Raw genomic sequence first — 26340 nt, forward strand, 5'->3', positions numbered from 1 at the left:
TTTTCTGTTCACAAAACCAACTTACAATTGTCATCGAGCTCAAATATTTTTATAAATATTTTTAGTGCTTTCATCCTTTTCTCATGAGTTATTTAAAAATGTGTTGATTTAATTTCCAAGACCTTGGATGTTTTCTAGATTTTTGGGGCAGTTCTATCAATTTCTAAAAAAGGTTGATAAAAATCTTCACTATAATTTCTTATTTGCCTTTTTCTTTCATTCATTCTATCATGCTTCTTTTACTTAGTTTGAGGCACTATATTTAGATATGTTATGTTACTAATGATTATTTGGACTTCCTAAAAACTTGAAACTTTTATTACTGTTAAGTATTCCTTTTTATTTCTCGTAATAATCCCCATTTCAGTCTACATTGTCTAGTACTAGTGAAGCCAATTTAACTTTCTTATATTGATTGCCTGGCATATTTTTGCTCATCCTTTTACTTTCAGCTTATGTTTTTAAAGTCTCTTGTAGACAACTTGTAATTAAGTCTTATATTTTTATTCAGTCTGACAATCTCTGCATTTTAATTGTAATTTTTGGCCCATTTACAATTAACATAATTCTTGATATGGTTGGATTTCCAACTTGGAATCTTAAGACTGGCATGTGAATGAGGCTAAGCTATCCTGATAAATGAATAAACAGATTCTGAACAAATAAAAATACTCAGCTAACCCCTGGCCAATGTCCTGCCAACCACCAGACTCCTAAGTGAGGCCATTCTACATTCTACATTAGCAAGCCCCTGGCCACCAACAGACCTGCCAACTATCCACTGAATGAGAGAGCCCACCAGATGTTAGCTGAATAACCACCCATATAACTTACATAATTGTGAGCTAAGTAAAATGACTATTGTTTTAACAACTAAGTTTTGAAGTCATTTGTTACCTGACCAAAATTAACTGATATACTATCTCACTGAATACTGTTTAATTAGTTGACTAATTATACTTTCCTCTGATTATCCCACCTCCAATTTAGTCCAAATGTTTTTTGCCTGATAAATTTCTCACATTACGTATCTGTCAAAAAATCTGTTAAGCCCCCTTTTTGATTAAAAAAAAAAAACTTTCCTAAGTTTTGCTTAGTGGGTGATTTTGTTTGAGATTGTTTGATGTCTAAGACTTCTTCCCATCTTTGACAGATGACGTGTTTTCTCAGGTAATCCTACATCACCTACCTAAGCTTTCATTCTAATAATGAGGAGCCCTATTTTTCTTTTACTATATTTAGCCATCCTTTACCTTTCCCCTTCTTTCAAAAGCAGATCTTCAGTATTTCATCAATTACAGCCCTCTACCTGGGCAACCAAAATTCTCATTCATGTCTACTATTGAATCAATACATAGATAGGGACCATAGTGTTGCTGAGAAAAATTAATGGTAATGAAAATACATGGGGATATTTGTATGTTTATATGTGGCCATCCCAAAAACATCCCAGGGAAAGAATGAGATCCTTTAAAAAGTGTTGCTCGTCATCAACCCACAAGTATGTCTAAACATAATACGTTTGTGGATACAGGTCATGGGCACATCGTCATCAATATGTGTCACTGATGAGAAGAACTATCTCTCAAGCTTACTTACAGCCTACAGATAAATCAGGATATAAACTGAGAACTTTGCCACAACCAGCGCAGAGGGCACCAACTGCAGTCACATGCTATCAATACTGGTAAGAGGCCCATGCTCTTGCTGATTGTGGAATAAAACAAGATTTTGCACAAAATGTAATATGTAATATATGTAATATATTTCCATGTTACTAACATATTTGGAGCCCCAGAATAATTTTTTTACTATAAAATTTAGGGTGCCTGGGAAACCACTCTGAAGATTAGAATATGAGGTATTGCTGTTGGCTAAACTATATTTGTTTTCATGCCCTCACATTCTCAAAGCACAACGTTTTATTTATGGGAGCTCTATATAAAACCCAGAAAATTAAACAAAAACAAACAGATATGGTTTGCTTTGGAGTCGTGAGAGTTCAAAAATTACCAGCTCAATAATGTGTTCATGGGACCTTTGTGATTCTCATCTTTTAAAACTATATCATAATAGACATGGCAAAGATGCTTAACACATGCCACAAATCACTCCCATTTGAGCCATAAAATGTTTCTCTTGGACCTGACATAGCTAGAAAGAGTTCCAGGTTTAGCAGGAGGCAGACCAAGGGTGGGGAAAATAAGAAACCATGAAACTTGGTACATCTGGAAACACTGAGCTGTGTGTTGCAAGACAGGGGTGGAGAAGTTGACAGAGGCCTCTGAGTAAGCTTTGCCAGCCAGTGTGGCTCTATGAAGAACTATCTCTGCATCCGTCTTCTTCTCATGATAGCTGGTGGGCATAACGGTGGAACTTTAGAACTTAAGCTAAGTTCAGCAAGCAGAGAATAATTTTTATATTTACTTCACAGATTCTAAAACACCCAACAATTGTTTTAGACTTCTAATTATTTATGTAACCCTGTAAAGTCTAGACACATGCACACAAGGACTGAAGGTAGTGACAATCTCCCCTAGCTGCAAAGACCCCATTTAAACAATTTTTAGAATCTTGTTCTAGGTACCAAATGCCGATCTGCAAATTGCTTAGAGAGCCTGGGAACCTTTGCTTAGCCGAAAGTCCACAAAAGAAAATAAACGCTCAATTTGAAGAAAAGATGTTTCCTGGCAGCATGCTCTCTCTGAGCTCAGCAGTTGCTGTTCTCCAACGCTCATGTCCACTCATCTGGAGTAGCTTACTCTCCTCAGCACATCCTTCTCTTCCTCTATTTTCTCCCAAAATGTAGAGAGTGACAAAAGACATAAAAAACAAATGAAGTCCCTGGGAAATGAAGAGGACAGAACTAAAACACCATCCTTTACGCAGATGTCTACAAATTTCTGAAATAAGTTGACTTTTTCACATCAGCACTATCAAGATTTTGTAGAAACAGCACACGGATGGAAGGAGGAAGCCAGGAGCAGGAGAGATAAGAAAAATGGCAGACAGGAGGAAGAATTAACTTGCAACTGCCACTGGGATGGACAAAGCAGCAGGTGGAGACCCACATTGTGAACTGTTGCTCCAAGAACCACAGCAGAAACATACCAGGAATGCCTAGAGAATTCATAGACCCTTTGAAGGAGGTGGATTGCTGCTGCAGGCTCCATGGAACAGCCGAGGAACTGTGAGTCTGCTTGCTTTCTCGGCTGGAAGGCTTGTAGTCTGTGGCAAGTTCTCAGCCCTGCTAACTGGATGGCTGGGAATAAACTCAGTGCATTTGGTGGGGTGCACAGTAGGAGCGAAACTGGACTTTCAGGCTGTGGGCTGCCTAAAAGCTAGGTGAGGCTTGGCTGCCAGTATTCGCCCACTCCCTGGCAACCTGTGTACGCAACAGAGATGGCCATAATCCCCCAGGGAACATAACTCCATTGGCCTAGGAACCACACCCCTGTCCCCCACAGAAGCCACAGCAAACCCCACCTCAGAGTCCGAGCTCAGACATGCCTAACCCTGCCCCTACAAGATGGTCTTTCTCTACCTGCCCTGGTAGCAGAAGAAAAAGACATAATCCCCTGGGTGCTCTATGGCTCCACCCACCACCTGATCCTTCCTATATACTACCACAGATGACATGCTCTTGAAAACACTACCTCCTGGCTAGCAGCCAACTAACACAAAACCAGCGCACTTAACAAAAATGCAACCAAGGACCAAGGACCCTTCACAGAGTCCACTTTAGTCCTCTGCTACCTCCACTGGAGCAGGTGTTGGTATCCATGACTGGGAGACCTGAAGATGGATCGCATTAAAGGACTCTTTGCAATCACTCCCCAGTACGAGCCCAGAGCCCAGTAGCTCTACTGGGTGGTTAGACCCAAAAGAGAAATAGCAATCACTGCAGCTCAGCTCTCAGGAAGCCCCATCCACAGGCAAAAGAGGAGAGCACCACCTCCAGAGAGCACCTTGTGGGACAAAAGAATGCAGAGTAGCTCCTGAATCCCAGATCTTCCGTCTGACGTAGTCTACCCAATGAGAAGGAACCGGAAAAACAATTCTGGTAATATGACAAAACGAGGTTCTTTCACACCTCCGGAAGATCGCATTAGCTCACCAGCAAAGGATCCAAACCAAGATGCAACCTCTGAATCGCCAAAAAAAAAAAAAAAAAAAAAAAAATTCAGAAGGTTGAGTATTAAGCCAAGCAAGGAGGCACCAGAGAAACGTGAATGAAAAAGCACCCAGTGAAAAAGATAAATAAAAACAGTCACAGCTCTGGAAACGAAGGACACAGAGAAGTAAAAAATGCACTGGAAAGTCTTGGCAATAGAACTGAACAAGTAGAAGAAAGAACGTCAGAGCCTGAAGACAAGGCATTTGAATTAGCCCAATCCCGACAAAGACAAATGTTTTGAAAAATAAACAAAGTTGCCGAGAGGGTTGAGATTGTATTAAATGACCAAACCTAAGAATAATTGGTGTTCCTGAGGTAGAAGAGAAATCTGAAAGTTGGAAAAACATATCTGAGGGAATAATCCAGGAAAACTCCCCCAGCCTTGCTAGAGATATAGACATCCAAATACAAGAAGCTCAAAGAACACCTGGAAATTATCATTGCAGAGAGATCATTGTCTAGGAACATAGTCATCAGCTTATCTAGGGTCAAGATGAAAGAACAAATCTTAAGGTCTGTGAGGCAAAAGCATCAGGTAACCTGTGAAAGAAGACCTATCAGAATAACAGCAGATTTATCAGCAGAAACCCTACAAGCTAATATAGAAGGGATTGGGGCCCTATCTTTAGCCTCCTTAAACAAACAATTATCAGTCAAGAATTTTGTATCCAGCAAAACTAAGCCTCATAAATGAATAAATGAAGGAAAGATACAGTCTTTTTCAGACAAACAAATGCTGAGAGAATTTGCCACTACAACACCAGAACTGTAAGAACTGATAGAGCTCTAAATCATGAACCAAATCCTTGAAATACACCAAAATAGAATCTCCTTAAAGCATAAATCTCACAGAACCTACAAAATAACAACACAACAACAACGACAAAAAACGCATTCAGGAAACAAATAGCACAATGAATAGAATAGTAACTCGCATCTTAATGTAACATGAAATGTAAGTGGGCTTAAATGCTCCACTTAAAAGACACAGAACAGCAGAATGAATATGAATTCACCAACCAAGCATCTGCCGTCTTCAAGAGACTCACCTGACACATAAGGCTCACATGAACTTAAGGTAAAGGGGTAGAAAAAGATATTCCATGCAAATAGACACCAAAAGCAAGCAGAAGCAGCTTTTCTTACATCAGACAAAACAAACATTAAAGCAACGGCAGTTAAAAGACAAAGAAGTACATTATATAATGATAAAAGGACTAGTCCCACAGAAAAAAATCATAATCTCAAATGCATATGCACCTAACACTGGAGCTCCCAAATTGATAAAAAAAATTAGTACTATACCTAAGAGACGAGATAGACAACAACACAGTAATAGTGGGGACTTCAATACTCCGCTGACAACACTAGACAGGTCATCAAGACAGCAAGTCAACAAAGAAACAATGGACTTACACTATCCTAGAGCAAATGGACTGAACAGATATTTACAGAACATTCTACCTCACAACTGAAGAATATACATTCCATTCATCAGCACATGGAATATTTTCCAAGGTAGACAATATGAAAGGTTATAAAACATGTCTCAACTAATTTAAGAACATCAAAATTATAGCAAATACTTTCTCAGACCACAGTGAAATAAAATTGAAAATCAACTCCAAAAGGAACCCTCAAAACCGTGCAAATGTATGGAAATTAAATAACATGCTCCCAAATGATCATTGGGTCAACAATGAAATCAAGAGGGAAATGAAAGTATTATTTGAACTGAATGTTAATAGTGACACAACGGCAGTGCTCAGAGGAAAGCTCACAGCAGTAAACGGAAGAGCACAAACAGACAATCTAGGGGCATGCCTCAAGGAGCTAGAGAAACAAGAACAAACCAAACCCAACCCAGCAGAAGAAAATAAATAACCAGGATCAGAGCAGAACTAAATGAAATTGAAACAAAAAAAAAATACAAAAGACAAATGAAACAAAAAGCTGGTTCTTTGAAAAGATGAATAAAATTGATGGACCATTAGTGAGATTAACCAAGAAAAGAAGAGAGAAGATCCAAACAAGTTCAATTAGAAATGAATGGGAGGTATTACAGCTGATACCACAGAAACACAAAAGGTCACTTAAGGGTACGACAGACACCTGTACATGCATAAACTAGAAAACCTAGAGCAGATGGATAAATTCCTGAAAATGTATAACTCTCCTGGGTTCAATCAGGAAGAAATAGGAACTCCAAACAGACCAATAACAAGCAGCAAAATTGAAATGGTAATTAAAAATGTACCAACAAAAAAGTCCAGGACCAGACGGACTCACAGCTGAATTATGTCAGACATTCAAAGAATTGGTATTAATCCTACTGACATTATTCCAAAAGATAAAGAAAGAGAATCTTCCCTAAATCATTTGATGAAGCCAAAACCAGGAAAGGACATAGAAAAAAAACTACAGATCAACATCCCTGATGAACATAAATGCAAAACTCCTCAACGAAATACTGGCTAACTGAATCCAACAGCATATCGAAAAGATAATTTCCTATGATCAAGTGGGTTTCATACCACGGATGCAAGGGTGGTTTAACATCCACGAGTCAATCAATGGATGTGGTACACCACATAAACGGAATTAAAAACAAAAATCACACGATCATCTCAATAGACAAGGAAAAAGCATTTGACAAAATCCAGCATTCCTTTAAGATTGAAACCTTCAGCAAAATCAGCATAGAAGCTACATACCTTAAGATGATAAAATACATCTATGACAAACCCACAGCCAACATTGTACAGGATGGGGAAAAGTTCAAAGCATTTCCCCTGAGAACTGGAACGAGACAACGATGCTTTTACCACGTCTATTCAACATAGTATGGGAAGTCCTAGCCAGAGCAAGCAGACAAGAGAAAAAAACAGAAGGATCCAAATCAGTAAAGAGGAAGTCACATTGTTGCTGTTTGCTGATGACATGATCATATATCTAGAAAACCCTACAGACTCATCCAGAAAGCTCCTAGAACTGGTAAATGAATTCAGCAGAGTTTCAGGATATAAAAATGATGTACACAAATCAGTGACCCTAATATACCCCAACAGTGACCAAGCTGAGAATCAAATCAATAACTTAACCCCTTTCACAATAGCTGCAAAAATAAAATAAACTACTTAAGAATATACTTGACCAAAAAGGTAGAAGACCTCTAGAAGGAAAACAGCAAAACACTGCTGGGGCCGGGTGCGGTGGCTCATGCCTGTATACCCAGCACTTTGGGAGGCTGAGGTAGGTGGATCATGAGTTCAAAAGATTGCGACCAGCCTGATCTACATGGTAAAACCCTGCCTCTACCAAAAATGCAAGAATTAGCTGAGTGTGGTGGTGTGCACCTGTAATCCCAGCTACTTGGGAGGCTGAGGCAGGAGAATCACTTGAACCCAGGAGACAAAGGTTGCAGTGGGCTGAGATCACGGCACTGCACTCCAGCCTGGTGACAGAGTGAGATTCCATCAAAAAAAAAAAAAAAAACCCGACTGAATGAATCATAGACGACACAAACAAATGCAAGCACATCCCATGCTCATAGACAGGTAGAAGCAACACCGTGAAAGTGACCATATGGTCAAAAGCAATCTAGAAATTCAACACAATCTCCATCAAAATACCATTATCATTCTTCACAGAACTAACAAAAAAAATCTTAAAATGTATATCAACCCAAAAAAAGTCCTCATAGCTAAGCAAAAATAAATAAATAAATAATTCTGGAGGCATCACATTACCTGACTTCAAACTACACTATAAGGCCATAGTCACTAAAACAGCATTGTACTTGTGTAAAAAGCAGATATATAGACCAATGGGTCAGAACAAAGAACCCAAAAATGAAGCCAAGTACTTATAGTCAACTAATCTTCCACAAAACAAACAAAAACAGAAAGTGGGGAAAGGACATCCTATTCACAAATGATGTTGGAATAATTAGCAAGTCGCATGCAGGAGAATGAAACTGGATCCTCATCTCTCATCTTTTATAAAAATCAGTGAAAGATGAATCCAGACTTTAATCTAAGACCCGAAACCATAAAATTTCCAGAAGATAACATTGGGAAAAAAAACCCTCTAGACATTGGCTTATGCAAAGACTCAATGGCCAGGAACCCAAAAGCAAAAGCAACAGAAGCAAAAGTAAATAGACGGGACTTAATGAAACTAAAAGGCTTCTGCACAAAGAAATAATAAGCAGAGTAGACAGCCAGTCCACAGGTGAGAGGAAAGCTTGGCAAACTATGCATCCAACAAAGGACTAATATTCAGAATCTACAATAAACTCAAACAAATCAGCAAGAAAAAAAAATCCCATCGGCCAGGTTCGGTGGCTCACGCCTGTAATCCCAGCACTTTGGGAGGCTGAGGCGGGTGGATCACGAGGTCAAGAGATTGAGACCATCCTGGTCAACATGGTGAAACCCCGTCTCTACTAAAAATGCAAAAACAAAATTAGCTGGGCACGGTGGCGCGTGTCTGTAATCCCAGCTACTCGGGAGGCTGAGGCAGGAGAATTGCCTGAACCCAGGAGGCGGAGGTTGCGGTGAGCTGACATCTCACCATTGCACTCCAGCCTGGGTAACAAGAACGAAACTCCATCTCAAAAAAAAAAAAAAATCCATCAAAAAGTGGGCTAGGGAAATGAGTAGATAATTCTCAAAAGAAGCCACACAAACAGCCAACAAATATATGAAAAATGCTCAACATCACTAGTAATCAGGGAAATGAAAATCAAAACCGCAATGCAATACCCTCTTCTGCAAGAATGGCCATAATCCAAAAGACAATCGATGTTGGCATGGATGTGGTAAAAAGGGAACACTTTATACTGTTGGCGAAAATATAAACTAGCACAACTAGTACAACCACCAAGGAAAACTGTGTGAAAATTCTGTGAAGACTAAAATTCCTTTAAATACTACAATTGGATGCAGCAATCCCACTTCTGGGTATCTACCCAGAGGAAAAGAAGTCGTTATACGAAAAAGATACTTGCACATGATGTTTACAACGGCACAACTCGTGATTGCAAAACCATGGAACCAGCCCAAATGCCCTCAGTCAATGAGTGGATAGAGAAAATGTTGTGTATATGTATGTATATTATGGAATACTACTCAGTCAGAAAAAGGAACGAAATAATGGCATTTGCAGCAATCTGGATGGAGTTGCAGACCATTATTCTAAGTGAAGTAACTCAGAAATGGAAAACCAAATATTGTTAGTTTTCACTCGTAAATGGGAGTTACGCTCTGAAGATGCAAAGGCATAAGAATGACACAACGGCCTTTGGGGCCACAGGGGAAAGCCTGGGAGTGCGGGGAGAGATAAAACACTGCAGATTTTGGTGGACCCATCACCCAAGCAGTGTACCCGGTACCCTGCTTGGGTGATGGGTACTGGGTACACTGCTTGGGGGATGGGTCCTGGGTACACTGCTTGGGGGATGGGTACTGGGTACACTGCTTGGGTGATGGGTCCTGGGTACACTGCTTGGGGGATGGGTACTGGGTACACTGCTTGGGGGATGGGTCCTGGGTACACTGCTTGGGGGATGGTTACTGGGTACACTGCTTGGGTGATGGGTCCTGGGTACACTGCCGGGGGATGGGTACTGGGTACACTGCTTGCGTGATGGGTACACGAAAATCTCAGAAATCACCACAAAAGAACTTATGCATGTAACCAAACAGCCCTACTCCCCAAAAACCTACTGAAATAAAAAAATAGAATCTAAGCACACACATACACACAAGTAAATAAATAAACAAATACTTTTTTCAAAGTGAAGAAAAAAAGGAAGAAATAGCACACTGCATTGGTATGAGCACTGCACCAGAACAGAGTCACATGGGACCCTCAGCCTGCCTGCCACACCCTGCTGAAGAAAAAGAGAAGACACCAAAAAAGAATAGAGCTCTCTAAGGTTTCCTTATCGGGCTAGAGCTTTCCATTCTCCATCCTGCTGTGTCCAGCCTGCCTCAGGGCTCAGAAGGCTGCCTGGGAGGAGCTGAGCCCTCTCAGTCCAGAACAGCTCAGGCCGTTTGTAACGGCCTCCCAGGCACTGAGACGCTCATCCAGGAAGCTGACTCACAGGTGTTTTTCTGCAAAGTACCGAGGACACTTTGTTGAAGAGAACCTGAGAATTCTGGTTCAAATTCATGTGAATCGACTTCTGAAGAAACCTAGTGCTATGATAAAAAAAAGAAAGAACAAGGCCCTCGAGTGTCTGGCCTTGAAATATCAGAGGCACAGGGCATCTAGGGACCCCGAAGACCCCGCTGCTGAGTGGAATGCTCCTGGGAATCTGGTGACCTGGGTGGTGACAGGCCAGGTATGGGTGGCGAGTGTGCACTGCCTGGGTGTGGCTTAGAAAAGGCAAGGGAACATGAGCACGTCCGCGTGGCCCACATGGTCTCACAGCGGGAAGACAGTCTTCCCATAGATGGTCAACCCTTTAAAGTAGGCTTGCCACTCCGTCTTGAGATTCTCATCCTTCTTGCCAATTTCCCAAAGTAGCAACACGCTTTCTCTATCTGTTTGCTTCGTGTGATCCCAAAACCAAACTGTCACGTGTGCAGCGCCCTTCCTCCTGCGTGCTCCCCGCCCTGCGCAGTCCTGGTGAGCCCGCCCACGTCCTGCACCACAGTATTTATAACGGCTGACCCTCAAGCTGGGCCCCCTTTCCCACGCATCCTCCTTGTCACACAACTCCTCTTGCTTCTGCCTCCCAGCTGCTTCCTGGAGGTGCAGCAAGTGAAGGTGGGCGTGATGACTGAGGCAGGTTTTAGACTCATCTTTTCAGATCCAAAGCAAATGTGTTTTAATGTCTAAACATTAGCATTATTTTAGATGCTTAATATACTTTCAAATTTCTTTTATGGCAGGGCTACTGGCCTGAAAGAGAAACACCACACTACCAGTTGCACTGGAAAAAAGGATAAATTACTAGCAAGTGTTCCCTTAGGCCAGATACCAGGTTAAACATTTTTCATTTAGGACCTAACTTCATGCACACAATTACGCTACGTCATAGGGACTCCTGCTCCTGTTTTGCAGATGAGGAAGCTGGAACACAAAACTTGCCTAGGCTCACACAGACTGAATACCCCTCCCCGCTCCAGGATTCTGACTCCACAGCCCACCCTCCTGCTCCTCTCCACCTGCCCATCTGCATCCTCCTGAGCTCATCCTCTGTGGCTTCCTTCTATCTGGGGACACGAAAGCCTCCTGTTATGCCTGGCCAGACACCTCAGAGATGAGTACAGTAAAAAATGACCTTACACATCACAGTTGACCGTTTCTTGCAACTTGCCGTGGGTGGGGTGGGTAGAACCTGTGCACCCATTTCCGTTTTTCACCTCTGGAGAACTATAGAGAGCTGTGATTTGCCCGTACATTCTGTCCATAGAAAAACTAGGATCTGCTTCTCAGCCCTGTCTCTGTGATCACCCACAAGCCAAGTCCTACCCCAGCCACACGCAGGATGGTCAGGCAGCCACACAGGGCTGCTCTCTCCTGAAAGTAAATGGTGTGGGTGTCGGCATGCGCCACTTGAATGAGACTTTTATACAACTACTTTACCTCATCTTTTCAGATCCGAAGTAAATGTGCTTTAATGCCTAAACATTAGTATTATTTTAGGTGCTTAATATACTTTTAATTTGTTTCCAGCATGGCTACCATATTGTCGATAAATAGAGAAAAATGTGCTACCGAAAGTATATTATGGAGACCGTGATATCTCATGGATTGTCTAAATTCTTGCCTGAAACGTCAGCATGGGGTGATTTCCAAGTTGCAGGGACCCTGTGACTGTGATAGAACCCTGGGCTTTAGATGCCATGTCACTAGGGGTCATTATCCAGCACCCATGAGTGATATATCTGTGTCTCAGACTGTGCTGGTGGCCAGAAAAACAAGAAATGACATGGGCTCCCTTCCTATTGAGAGCTCAGAGCTGGGTGGAAATCTGTGCCATTTACCCTGGTCCATTGCTCTGGCTGCAGACACGGTCCCTGCTTCTGCAGATGGAGCAGAAGCTGGTGTCTGCTGCAGGACAGAGCACCTTCACATGGACGTCCTTGCACTAGCCATCAGGGATACACGTGTGTCTAGAGGTTTTCTCTCACCAGCCCCCTTCTTCTTCCTTGCTGCGGCCCTTCCTCTGCCTTTCTCTGCGATGTGCAGAGCTTCTGAATTGACAGGATCAAGAGATGGATGTGGGTCTGAGCCAGCCGCAGTTTCGATCACACATCATGACTAACCTCAGATTACCTGATGGCAATTTCCACAGCAGCCTGTCCAGGTCCGCTTCCAAGAAGGATGTGGTCAACATCAGCATCCATTAGTTGGAACCTGTAACCAGGCAGGTGCAATTCAAATGTCGCATTACACCTAGGACCAGCAAGCTGGGTTTGACCGGGGCAAAAGCATGAACCCCAGCATGAAACCTCCTACTGTGAAAAGCACTCAGAGATGAACAGAGGGTGTGGGGAGCAGCCCGTGGCAGCTGGCACCTCTCCATCAAGTCTGGAGGCATCTGCCTATCCAGGAATATAGATGCAGCAGCCCAGGCCCACCAAGCAAACCAAACTGCAGCAGAGATGAAGAATGGGAAAACATGTTCTCTGCTTTTCTTTATTTTACATGATGGTAAATGGGGAAGAGAAAAGGTGGCCCAAGTTTACAGAAAAGAGTTGGGATTCCTATTACCTAACGGCTTCTGATTCTTTTTTCTTTCTTTTATTAAAAAAAAAATCAAACTTTAAAATATGTCCATGGATGGAGTGAAAGGTACAAAGCAGTGCGGTAGACGAAGCTTCTCTGCACACCTCTCCCTGGGCCAGCCCCTCCCTGGGGTCACCAAGGCACTGCCTGGTGCTTTTCCTCTGGACCGGGACTTGCCCCCTGAATCCTAAACCCAGGAGGAGGACCCCAGTCCCTAGATCCTGTTGTAACCAGCACAGATCAGGAGTTTCAGTTTCCACCTGAAATTTACCTCTTAAAACTTAGCAGTGAGCTGTGACCACACCACAGCACTCCAGCCTAGGCAACAGAGATTCTGTGTCCAAAATGAAAAAAAACTAAAAGTTTTCCTTCCCTCCTGAGCCCTCCTCCTCCACTGTGTAGCTGAGAACTTTAACCTGAAGGAGGTGGTGACCCCACCTGCCTTTAATTAAAAGCTCAGTCCCACTGCACAGTACCCTTCAAGAACAACTTCATCAGGGTGTTTGAAGTGTCAAGTCCAATCTCAAATGGAATTCCACATTCTAGTCCCGCTTCACCATAAGCACACACTGCACTGATTGCACATGGTGTCCCAGGTGAACGGTGTGGGGCCCGGATGTGCCCGCCCAAATCCAGCAACGCTGTGGCAGGTGTGGGAGCAGCTGACCCCCTCCAGCCTCCCTGCAAGCATAGCACCAGCTGTTTACATCTGTCTTGGTGCTGTGCTGTCACTTACTAAGCCACCAGGGGAGATGAAACATTCCAGCCTTGGTGCGTAGGTGAGCGCCAGCTGTTTACATCTTGGTGCTGTTCTCTCACTTACTAACCACCAGGGGAGATGAAATTTCCAGCTTTGGTGCATAAGTAATTTGGCCAGATGCCAAGGAGGCGGCCTGAGGCCTGCATGTGAACAGAGCATGGGATTCTGCCTTTATTTGGGCACCAGAAGAAGAAAGCACATGAGCAAGCAAGAGGAATGGAAACTACAAATACCCTCCTCAAAGATAACTCGTTTTTTTGTGAATCCGGTGGCTGAGGAGTTTATCCTTAGGTTTTGGATGAAAGGGAACTCCCAGCCTGTGCGCATGCACATGTCCATCAGCTGCAGAGCGCAGGCGGCGAGGCCTGTCTCCTGCACTCCTAGAACCTGGACACATGAGGGCACGTCTCGCCAGCCTCCCTCACCATCTGGCCCAATGGTCTCAGCAGCGAAGCTCACCACCTTCATCCACATTCACACTCGCCTTTACCCACAGCCACTGAATAAGCGTGTCCTGGTACTACGCTGTAACTGGTTAGTGCTTTCTCAAAAAGGTAGGGAGAAGTCAGTATTTTATTTTTTCTGCTTATTGAAACCGGCATTTTGGCTGACACCAGATTGTATAAGCATCTGCTTGTTGCTCGATTCTAAAAGCAATGTAAAAACCTGGCTTCTTAGTCCTTCCTCATATTATCACTGTTCCAACCATGGCTTGGATTTCAGATCCATACATCCCTGAATTTGAAGGTCATCTCTGGTGAAGCAAAGCTGATGAGCTGCAGGGCAACAGGAACTGGACCCTTGGGGAGAACAAGAAAGAACCAGTCTCTTTACAAAGATACAAAAACGTTCTGCCAAAATGCCAGACAAGCTTTCCAGAAGCTGAGAAAGTTTGTGTCACCCTGATGCCACATCCCGTCTGGGACCCATCACCTGCTTCTCCTGCCGTCCCCCTGAAAGCTGGTGCAAGGGGCTGTGAGAAGCTGGGAGCCTCCAGGTAAAGCGCGGCTCCTGCCAGAGCCGGAGCAGCTGGGGGCATCACAGCAGCATCGCGGCAGCCCTTACCTGGCTGACGTCCTTCCACCTTCTCACCTGAACCCCAGCGCCGAGCCAGGACAGGATGGAGACTCAGAATCCGCTCATTAGAAGCTCCCTCCTGCTTCCACGTCCAGGTCATCATCACACGGTATAAAGCCTCTGCCACCAGCACGGCAGAGAGCCGTGGGCTCTGTCCCATCACAAATGTGTTCATCAAACCAAAGCCTCAGACTCTCCTCTGCTGTGTGGGCTGACAGCTCTGACTGTATAAGAGAAAGCGGTTTCACCGAAAAGTGAAAAATACAGTTTACTTGGGTGAATGGTGAGTCATCCTAACTGCACCACTGACTTTGCATAGAGCCTGCAGAACTCCCGCGGGGTCCACCTGTTTCACATCTGCAGGACAGAGGCCAGAGAGGTCCTGCTGCCAAGTCAAATGCTAATTTGTGGGACCTCGGGACCCACCAGTGCAGACTGCTGGGCAGGACCTGGCTCCTCCTCAGTGCTCAGGAGGGTCTGCAGCTCCGTCCTGCTGCCTGAGCACCCCCTCCTGCAACATTCCTCCCTGACTCAGCTCAACCAACTCAGCTCGCCCCTTTTCCACGATTCAGGTATTTAAACTAATTTTTTTTCCACTGGTTTTGGCCACAGTGGCTCATGCCAGGCGGCTCAGGAACACCTAGGCCTTCCTCAGTCCACCTAAATTTTAGTTTCCGGGGATGCTCTTAAACCAGAGTGGGTGGGGACCCTTGTGCACCCCCCATTTCTGTCCCATGACCATCTACTCGACAATGAGACCAAAATCCCATCTGGTCTTTTACATAATGTTAAAAGCATAAGCCCTACATTATAAGCACTGTTCAGTTCCACGCAGAAAACGCTGTCTAGTCCCTCACAACAAATGTGAAAATTCCGGGTCTTTTGATGAGGGCTCGCTGATCGTCCTAATCAAACAGAACCTTCCTCTTGTAACAGTAGCTGCTACGTTTATTAATCAGGCTCTTCTGAGCAATCTCTCTGCAATAACCATTGTAACATTGTTTAAATAGCTGTTTGTATTAGGACAGAGCCTTCAATATCACCTAAGTAAATGGTTTTGATTGAAAGAGAATTAAAAACCTCTCTGACCGAAAATCTTCCCCAATGTCCTGTTTAAAATTTCTGCTCTTGGTTGAATGAAGTAAATGAATTGATTTAACCATTAAAAATATTTATTGAATATCTACCATGTTTGAGACATTCAGCTAAACAGAGTAGCTTATCAGAAACAGCAGGTGCATGTCAGCCTCACACATGTCTTTTCTGACCCACAGCCCCCCAGGTAGCCCCCTTAGCCTGTGGGCACTGAGCTGCTGCCATGGCTGAAAGCCATATGCATCCTCGGGAGAGCGTGGGAGGCATCGCCAGAACGTGCTAGAAGCTGCTGGCCTGTTTTCAGCCCACAGCGCCAAGGGCCACTGGCTCAAGACTCCTGGTGTGGGGGGCCACAGGGCCACCCCTCTGCCTTCCCGCACACCGGACACTGCCCAGCCGTCCACTTTGCAGGCCTTGGCTGCGCTTTTGCCAGCTGCTTGCTGGGAAAACTATAATGAAGCTCAGTCTTAAAGGCACTGGGTAACCTGTTTAATCTTTTAAAAAAATCATTCCTCTTCTTTAACCTCTCCTCAGCTCAGAGACACCTTTTTCATAAAGACCAAACGGTGAACTTAGTTAACTGTTAAATAAATGCGTTTAGAAACCATCGTAGTGTGTTTTCATGCTGCTGTGAAGACACACCAAGAGGGGACAATTTACAAAAGGAACAGGTTTAATCGGACTCACAGTTCCACATATCACAGTCATGGCGGAAGGCAAGGAGGAGCAAGTCACAGCTTACGTGGATGGCAGCAGGTAAAAAAGGGAGAAACTCCCATAAAAACCATCAGATCTGGTGAGACCCATTCACTGTCACAAGAAGGGCACGGGAAAGACCCACCCCTGTGATTCAGTCATCTCCCACTGGGTCCCTCCCACACACCTGAGAATTATGGGAGCTACAAGATGAGATCTGAGCAGGGACACGGAGCCAAACCACACCAGGAACAAATACACGAAAAACCAAAACCAAAGCAACCTCTAAGCCTGACAAGCCAGCCAACCAGGGGCCGCTGCCCCCGCACCCGGAGAAGCTTCCTCACGGCAGTGAGATGCCACCAGGACAGGGGGCAAGAAGGCAGGGGGTCCAGCCACAGTGGGGAGGGGCCCCCAGCCAGTGCCTGTTTTCAACTTGGGGAAGAGAGCCACGCCATCCAGACAGACGGCCTTTCAGTGCCACCACAGCCAAGCCTGGCCACATCTCCCACTCAGCAGCAGTTGTTTCAAGAGAATGCAAAGAAGAAACAGGTTCAACCTTGATGCCAGCTCTACAGACCAGTGACGTAACAGCCCCAGGGCGTAGCCACCTACACCCGGTGGGAGAGGAAGTGCAGGCGGGCCTCCAGAGCTCCGGCCCAAACGGACAGAAACCTATTTGTCTTGGTTGCCTTCTGCTCCCTGCCTCAAACGGTGCTTTGTAATCTCTCTGTTTTCTTTGGATTCACTCGTGGGGGATTGTTATGCATTTGTGAGCTGTGCTAAATGCTGCCTCTTTCAGTAACGACTCTCCCAGGATTGAAGATGATTAAAAAAAAAAAGCCACCAGCTGGCAAACCCCCAGGCTGAACACAGACCTAGATGCGTATCACCCTCCCCACAAGTTCTTTTTTCAGATGAATTAAGTTCCAGACATTTAAAAGCACAGGTATCTGTGTTTCTCATGTGCTCTGCTGTGTGGAAGTCCAGAGTGGCACTCGGAGGCCCCAGAACGTGACAGCTCATCTCGGAAATCCAGCAAAATCGTTGCATAAAACCTGCTCACGTGGTTTTAAGCTGCCATTGTGACTGGGAGCCAGGGCCTTCGCTCCCCGCAAACTGAACCCATCTCAGGCCCTTCTCTGTTCACAGCCTGTCTATGTGCAAAACACACCCGGGTAAACTGGGGCTCCTCCATGTGCCGGGTAATGCCACATTGGGACTTTATGGAGGGCCCAGCCTGACCTCCTGTGTCGGTGGAATTGGTCCCACAGCGGCCTCACACCCTGCAGGCCCACTAGCCTCAGCTCACAGATGCTGGCCCTGCTGGCTGCCCCGCGTCTGGCATTAGGTTTCTCTGCAGCATTTCACCACCTGACACGCCGTGTGCTGGATTCGATTTGTCTTCATTCCCTCCTCGCTGGGATGGAGCCTCCATGAGAACAGGGCTTTCCTCTGCTTGCTCACAACAGAGCTCCTGGGGCCTGGACTGCTGCGTAGTGTATGGGAGCAGGTGTGTGCTGAGTGGTCGGCACTGAGTGCACTCCCGCCGCTGTGAGACTGGGAGAGTAGCTTCAGCAGTGTAGACACCCAGGAAAGCAGGTGCTAGTGAGTGGGCTGCTCCTCCCCTCCATCCCCTCCAAACTTTGAGTCTGTGTCACCCGCTTTGCTGCTTTTCCACCTAGTCTGACAGACTCGTCTCTGCAGGACAATGCACCTTTGCATCTAGGTTCTCTCTCCTGCATCAGGCACAAAGCCAAGCCCGTGACTGCCAAGGCCTCCCTGTTCACCTCCCAGAGGCTGCCACTTTCTTCAGGGCTATCAGATGAAGGCAGCCGTGGAAACGCCAAGACAAGACCAACTTCAGACGCCATGCGGGTGCTCCAGCTCTCCCTGTGTGCTTCACCCCGTCCATGCTGGAGGCCGCAGGAGTCAGGGCTCTGCTGCAGCCCGGGGGTGGGAGTGGGACATTGAATGTGTTTGTCTGTCCGCAGACCTTCCCCAGGTCACATTCTCAGCCTGCTTGTCACTCCTGCCCCCTCAATCCTCCTGGTTGTGCCATGGACAAGCTGAGGTCTCTCTGGGGCTGGGGACCTGCATGGCCCAGCCACCCCATCCCCATCCCTGCCATCTCCCTGACATGTGAGAAAATATGATGTTCTCTGTGTTTTGGAGATTTCTTCTAAATATATTTTCCAACTACCATTTTATAGCAAATCAGCAAGAAATAAATATGTGTGTTCACCTGGCCATTTAAAACCAAAGCCACTTACCGCCTGATCTGTTTCTCTAAGTATGTATTTTAACAGTGCTGTGAACAAGTCCGTCTCCTCTTATTCTTTCATTCTCTCTCAGTACACACAGGCACACACACGCCCCGCCCCACTGAACAGGAACTCACTGCCAGAGGAGCGACATCTGACTCTCTTTGGTATCATTCTTAGTTTGTATGGGAACCACCCGGCATGCTTGTTTTAAAACATAAAGGGTTCTGGGCCTTGGACAGTTTGATGCCACAGTCCCCAGCAAGTCTAGAAATCCACATTGTAAGAGTTCCTAGTTTTTCTCCAATGCCAGGAGCTCACAGCACGTTTTGCAAACTATGCTCCCATGTTCGGTATAGAAGGCAGGCTGTAAAGACATGTTGACCGCTTCTCATAAAGGAGCTAACATCCTTTGTGCCTATTTACAAACACAAAAATAGACTAATTAGAAACGAAACTCAGCTAAAGGTGTTAGAGGTCAGGAACATCTCCAAGAAAGTCGGAGCCAGGCTCCAAACCCCGCCCGGAGCACGACAGTAGCTTCGCTGAAGGCCCAGGGACGCCGGGCAACTTCAAGGCCAGCCCTGCAGGGGCTTCTCTGCTACCGAGGAACCGGGCACTTCTCCACTCCCTTCCCACAGCGGGTCTCTGCTTTTGGCCCCTCCTTGGGGGCTATCTTGGGCGGGGGAGGTCGTAAGTCTGTACTGCCCCAGGAACACCTGAGAGTGGAGAGAGAAGTGAACGAGAATTAGCAGCCTCTCTAACAAGACTCCAGCACCAGAGTCCGCAGTACATTTAGAAATTCATCTCCAGCAAAATCTTTACAGAGATCGAAAACCACTTAACATGACTGAAACGCATTCAAGATGGTCATAGTGACCGTTTTCTCAAAAAGGATGCAGTTCTCCAGTGTTCCACACGCGTTCATGGTCAGAAATGTGTCAGGAACAGAAAGCAACCTGCAAAGTCGCTGCAGGAAAGATCAGGCCGACTCATCACCGTGACGCGCAGCACCGCGGGCACGGCTCAGTGGAGCTGAAGGCGGCAGAACACTCTGGGTGGGTAGAACTTTGATCCAGATACGAATAATTTTTAAAGTCTCTTTGGGGAAGTGTACTTTCTTTCGTGGTTGCGACACATCTGGGTCATTAATAGCCATGAGACTTCTATCACAACACATAAATGAAAGCAGAGAGGCCCGACAAGCCCCCTCAGTCCAAGAGTCCTGGGAAGTCGGGAGGCAACGCACTCTGGAGGACGGAGTCAGGATCTCGTAATTTAAAGATGTAAACGCTAAGTGGAGTCATCTCACGCACTGTTCACAGGAGATTGTAAACCGCAGGCTTGCGACTCTCACGTTTGGACTGACGCTGATGTTGTGACAGTTGACAGCAGATCAGTTCCTAAGACTAACGCTGACTCAGCAGATCAGGTCCTAAGACTAACGCCGACTCAGCAGATCAGGTCCTAAGACTAACCCTGACTCAGCAGATCAGGTCCTAAGACTAACACTGACTCAGCAGATCAGTTCCTAAGACTAACGCTGACTCAGCAGATCAGGTCCTAAGACTAACGCCGACTCAGCAGATCAGGTCCTAAGACTAACGCCGACTCAGCAGATCAGGTCCTAAGACTAACCCTGACTCAGCAGATCAGGTCCTAAGACTAACACTGACTCAGCAGATCAGTTCCTAAGACTAACGCTGACTCAGCAGATCAGGTCCTAAGACTAACCCTGACTATTTCTAATCCACTTTAAGGAAAACTTGCCGTTCTCACCACTTGTATGGGGAGACGGGGTAACATTGCTGATGAGAATAGAACGCTTTCTGCAGTGACTGGATATCTGAAATAAAACTGGGAAGTAGAGACCAGGCATGGTGGCTCATGCCTGAAATCCCAGCACTTTGGGAGGCCGAGGAGGATGGATCACGAGGTCAGGAGTTAGAGACCAGCCTGGCCAAGATGGCAAAACCCTGTCTCTACTAAGGATACACAAAATTAGCCAGGCGAGATTGCATGCACCTATAATCCCAGCTACTCAGGAGGCTGAGGCAGGAGAATCGCTTGAACCCAGGAGGCAGAAGTTGCCGTGAGCAAAGATTGCGCCATTGCACTCCAGCCTGGAGGACAAAAAAAAAAAAAAAGCCAGGGGTGGGGGGTGGGGAAGAAGAAGTAGAGCAGTCCCTCAACCCCAAGCTTCTGAGCATCGTGTTTCCAAGGGAATCAATTCACTTCAGAAAACCCACAGAATTATACCACGTCCATTATTAGTGAGAGTGATTATGCTCTTTTAATTTTATTATTTGGACATTTTTATGAAGTCATTTAAGGAGACATGTTAGCCTCTAGAGAAGGAAAATCATGTACATCAGAGGCCTGTTCTTTCATGAAATGGTCATCCAACGTGGATTTCCAATGGAATTGTGAGGCACCGCCTGACACGGAAAAGTACTGAGTTCTGAATATGTTCGAATGTCCAGAAGAAATGCTTGGGCGAAATAGATGGGCTTTGTTCTGCTAAACTATATGTAAAGAGTTCAGGACTCAGCGCTGTGGTTAGGGTGGGGGCCACAGCAAGACAGGAGAGGAAGAGAGAGACGGAGAAGGCGCGGGTGGGGGGCGGTCTCTGCCTCTGTGTGCTCAGGAACAGGGAGGAACCATGGGCGGGAGAGCCTGATGGATTCAGTGTAAATACTAATTGTGTGTTTCTTTCACAGTGAAAATGTATTCTTCATGTTCCTGGTGTTATTTATCAACACGCAAAAGTAAATGCCATATCATACTGTGTTCTCGTAGACATATCTCAGTGAAGACTAGCCACTGGCACCACACAATAAATAACTGTATACACACACAAAAAAAAAAAAAAAAAAAATTCAAGAGGGGAAAAAGAGCTACATTAAGCAGAGCAATAGCTGACTGTAAAGCCCCCGGACCCAAGTCTCACGGTCAGCAGAAAGACCAGAATTAATGCGAATCAAAGCTTCATTTAGCAGGAAGGGTCACTGCAGTGACAGAAGGGGCCTCCGGGTGTCTGCGTCCCCACCCTGCACACCTGTTGAATCACTCTGTCTTCAGAGTCCATTGCACAGACCCTAACCTGACAGCACGTTACCCTCTCTCAAGCAGATGGGGCCACAGTGGAACAAAGCATTTTATAGATTATATTAAGAAGTAAACTAAAAGAAGAGATTAAATTCACATAAGTCACCATTAGTTTGGTGGCCGGCCAGTTTTGAACTCACGCACCTCTCCTGCCATCGCTGGTGGGCACCGTGGGATGGACTGACCCCTGCTTGGCATCCTCGGCTTCTCAGAGACTCACGCTCATGGCTTGCAGGGCTCATCTGTGGGGCTTCGGACTTCACCTTTCCTTCTGCAGCTTTTCTGGAGGGCCAGAGGCACCACCTGGGCCCCTCCTTCAACTTTGCCCTGCTGGTCCCCCAAAAGCATCATGATGCACTCAGCTGTCCCAGCCTCCTTCTTTTAAAAAATAAGCCCATTTACCATCTTGCTTACATAGTTACCTGGAAAAGCCGGCATAGAAAACCAAAGCCTTTATTCTGCCGCCTGGTAGACAGGTGCCACCTTAAGTGATTTAACTTCTCTGAGAGCAGGAGACTAGATCAGTACGTATTTTTTCAAGCAGTGAAACTCTTTTTTTTTCTAGGTATAATATTAGGCAGACACCCAATTTAAAAATAAAAGCAGAGTTGTAGGTTCAGCGAGGGTTAGGGACCCCATTCCAACGTGCAGCCGTCAGACAGCGGCTTCCTGGAGCTCCTGCAGCCCCAGCAAGAGTCCAGTGCAGTTCCAGGATCAGATCAATTAACCCGACAGCAAGAGAAACAAATGGAGATTTTCACACAAAGGCTTTCAGTACGAAGACATCCTGCTGTGCATGAAGTGGAGCTGCCTCAGCTTTTGATGAAAGACGTGAAATGTAAGAGCAGTTGTCATTTTCATCAGAGTAACCCAGATTCATACTCATAGAAAAGAGTAAGGTGTAATTTTCACAGGCAGGAACCTGGATTATACTTGCCGTAGCAGTGCTAAGTCACATTAATTGATTGAGTAGTCGGTTGGTTCACTAATAGGTTAAAATAGTTTATATTAGGGCTGAGTTTAGTAATAAGTACCAGAAAACCCAACTGGCAGGGGCTTGACCAAATAAAGAATTACTTTCGGATAAAACCAGCAGTCCACAGTCAGGCAATCCAGACTGAAACAGCAGCTCCTCAATTCATTTAACTCACAACGTTTTTCTGCTTCGTACTGGGTTTGGGTTTTGTCTTGATGGTTTTATAGTGGCTCTTACTTGTGTGATGAGAGATCAGGTGCAGACCGACCCAAAGACCAGCCTAACAACTGGAGAGTGAGGGGGCAACGGCCACCTGCAGGCAGGTGTGCTGACACCTGATTGACCACAGTCAGGCCCACACCCCCTGGGGCAGCCCCTGTGGGCTACAGAGCTCCTCAAACCTTGCTGCCTGTTCTCCTCACTCCCTGGAGAACCACCCCAGCTGACTCCTCACACTGGAGATCACCCTTCTGCTCTAGAAGTGGGCAGCACCCCTGGATATGACCACAGCTCTGTTTCCCTGTAACCTGGACCCTCCCTCTGTAGCTGATGACATCACTAACCCCTCCCTTCAGTATTCTGGCAACAAAGGAGCCCGCAGGCAAACCGCTCCTCCAGCAGAGGCCACCTATGGCCAGACCAGCGTCCACTCCCATTCCCCCTCCACACTGCACGAAACGCTCACCCACCCACCCACTGCTTTTAGTTCAAATTCCAGGAATTCGGGAGAAGTGAAGTGGTCTCATGGGAATCAGGCGTGCTTCTTCCAGTCCACTGACCTGCAGGCCTCAGGGGAAGCTGACTGACTGCCGGTCCTCACAGGAAGGTGACTGCCCCGTCGGCAAGTCCCACGTGCTTTCGTGGAGGAGTAAGAAGTGCCACACGCTACACGTCCAGTCTTGAGAAGGAGAATCAGTGTAGGCATGTGCTGCAGACCCTGATTGTGGCTGGGTCAGGAGAAGACTCTACCTGAGTGTCAGAAAAACAGAACTCCCAGTGTAAGGCAGGAAACTGTGACCGTAAGGGAAGGACCCAGCACAGCTGGGCCTTGGGAGGAGCACCAGACACCCCAGCCCCCTCACTCCTGTGTGTGTATCAGACACCCCGGCCCCTCACTCCCTGTGTGTGTATCAGACACCCCGGCCCCTCACTCCCTGTGTATCAGACACCCCGGGCCCCTCACTCCCTGTGTGTGTATCAGACATCCCGGGCCCCTCACTCCCTGTCTGTGTATCAAACATCCCAGCCCCCTGACTCCTGTCTGTGTATCAGACACCCCAGCCTCCTCACTCCTGTGTGTATATCAGACACCCCAGCCCCCTCACTCCTGTGTGTGTATCAGACACCCCGGGCCCCTCACTCCTGTGTGTGTATCAGACACCCCAGCCCCCTGACTCCTGTCTGTGTATCAGACACCCCAGCCCCCTCACTCCTGTGTGTGTATCAGACACCCCAGCCCCTTGACTCCTGTGTGTATATCAGACACCCCAGCCCCCTCACTCCTGTGTGTGTATCAGACACCCCAGCCCCCTCACTCCTGTGTGTGTATCAGACACCCCGGGCCCCTCACTCCCTGTGTGTGTATCAGACACCCCGGTTCCCTCACTCCCTGTGTGTGTATCAGACACCCCGGCCCCTCACTCCCTGTGTATCAGACACCCCGGCCCCTCACTCCCTGTGTGTGTATCAGACACCCCAGCCCCCTCACTCCCTGTGTGTGTATCAGTCACCCTGGCTCCCTCATTCCCTGTGTGTGTATGAGACACCCTGGCCCCCTAACTACCTGTGTCTGTATCACACACCCTGGCCCCCTTACTCCCTCTCCGTGTATCAGACAGCCCAGCCTCCTCATTACCTGTGTGTGTATTAACACTCTGGCCAGAGACAAACCTAGGCACACATGTGCCCACACAGAAACACACATACATGCACTGACACATACACACATGTGCACACATAGAAACATGCACAGAGACAAACACAGGCACACACCTGCACACACAGAGAAACACACATATGCACAAAAAAGCACACAAAAACGTACATGGAGAGGCAAACACAGGCACACATGTACACACAGAGAGAAACACGCATGCACAGATATATAAACACATGTGCACACAGAGAAACACACACACATGCACAGATGCATAAACACATGTGCACACAGAGAAACACACACACATGCACAGATGCATAAACACATGTGCACACAGAGAAACACACACACATGCACAGATGCATAAACACATGTGCACACAGAGAAACACACACACATGCACAGATGCATAAACACATGTGCACCCTGAAGTTTAGCAACACTAATTAGGTTACTGTCAATCCTGGCTGTTGATTTCTGGGTGTGATAAAGGTTTAGCTCCTGCATCACCCACCCCTACGCCCTCCAACGCCAGATGCAGTTCTTTCTCCATTCTATGCTTCTGCAACGTTCTCTTGGAAATTTCACAATACACATACCTTGACCTTATATTCATGACAGACGAGGTCACCTGACCTTCCACTCTGTCAACAACTCTTTTTTCTCTTTACTCTCTTTTCTTCTCACAGTTCTGCATCTGGATCTCCATATTTTTACTTTCAAGGTTGAAAACCATGCATTCTGTTTAAACCACCGATAAGTCGAGCATACTTAGGCCATAGTGGATCTGAAAGTTGAAATGGAACGATTGGGCAGTGATTTTTGGGACAAGTAACAGGAATTTCAAAGGTGGCTTAAAGCAGACATGTATAGAGCACATGTGTCTAATATACACACAGGTAGTGGGGGGGCTGGGGTATCTAATACACATGCAGAGAGTGAGGAGACTGGGGTGTCCAATACACACACGGGGAGTGAGGGGTCTGGAGTGTCTAATACACACACAGGGAGTGAGGGGGCCAGGGTGTCTAATACATGCACAGGTATTGGGGGTCGGGGTATCTGATACCCACACAAGGAGTGAGGGGGCCAGGGTGTCTAATACACACACAGGGAGTGAGGGGCCGGGGTGTCTGATACACACAGAGGGAGTGAGGGGCCGGGGTGTCTGATACACACAGAGGGAGTGAGGGGTCGGGGTGTCTGATACACACATGGGGAGTGAGGGTTCTGGGGTGTCCAATACACACGGGGAGTGAGGGGTCTGGGGTGTCTAATACACACACAGAAGGAGTGAGGGAGCCGGGGTGTTCGATACACACACAGGGAGTGAAGGGGCCGGGGTGTCCAATACACACACGGGGAGTGAGGGGTTGGGGTTTCTGATACACACACAGGGAGTGAGGGGCCAGAGTGTTCGATATACACAGGGAGTGAGGGGGCCCAGGGTGTCTGATACACACAGAGGGAGTGAGGGAGCCGGGGTGTTCGATACACACACAGGGAGTGAAGGGGCCGGGGTGTCCAGTACACACACAGGGAGTGAGGGGGCCGGGGTGTCTG

The 26340-nt window shown here is 46.5% G+C and overlaps 1 long non-coding RNA gene across 1 annotated transcript in view; it reads right to left on the minus strand.

Moving 5' to 3' along the window:
- Window positions 1-14960, minus strand: part of LOC144579205 (uncharacterized) — a 62085-nt gene extending 47125 nt beyond the window's left edge. The window contains exon 1 of the long non-coding RNA XR_013526243.1: window positions 14748-14960. This is a non-coding gene — a long non-coding RNA (uncharacterized LOC144579205). The remainder of the gene's footprint in view (window positions 1-14747) is intronic.
- Window positions 14961-26340: the final 11380 nt, after the last annotated feature.

This window comes from Callithrix jacchus, chromosome 14 (assembly GCF_049354715.1).
Source record: "Callithrix jacchus isolate 240 chromosome 14, calJac240_pri, whole genome shotgun sequence".
Taxonomy (NCBI): Eukaryota; Metazoa; Chordata; class Mammalia; order Primates; family Cebidae; genus Callithrix; species Callithrix jacchus.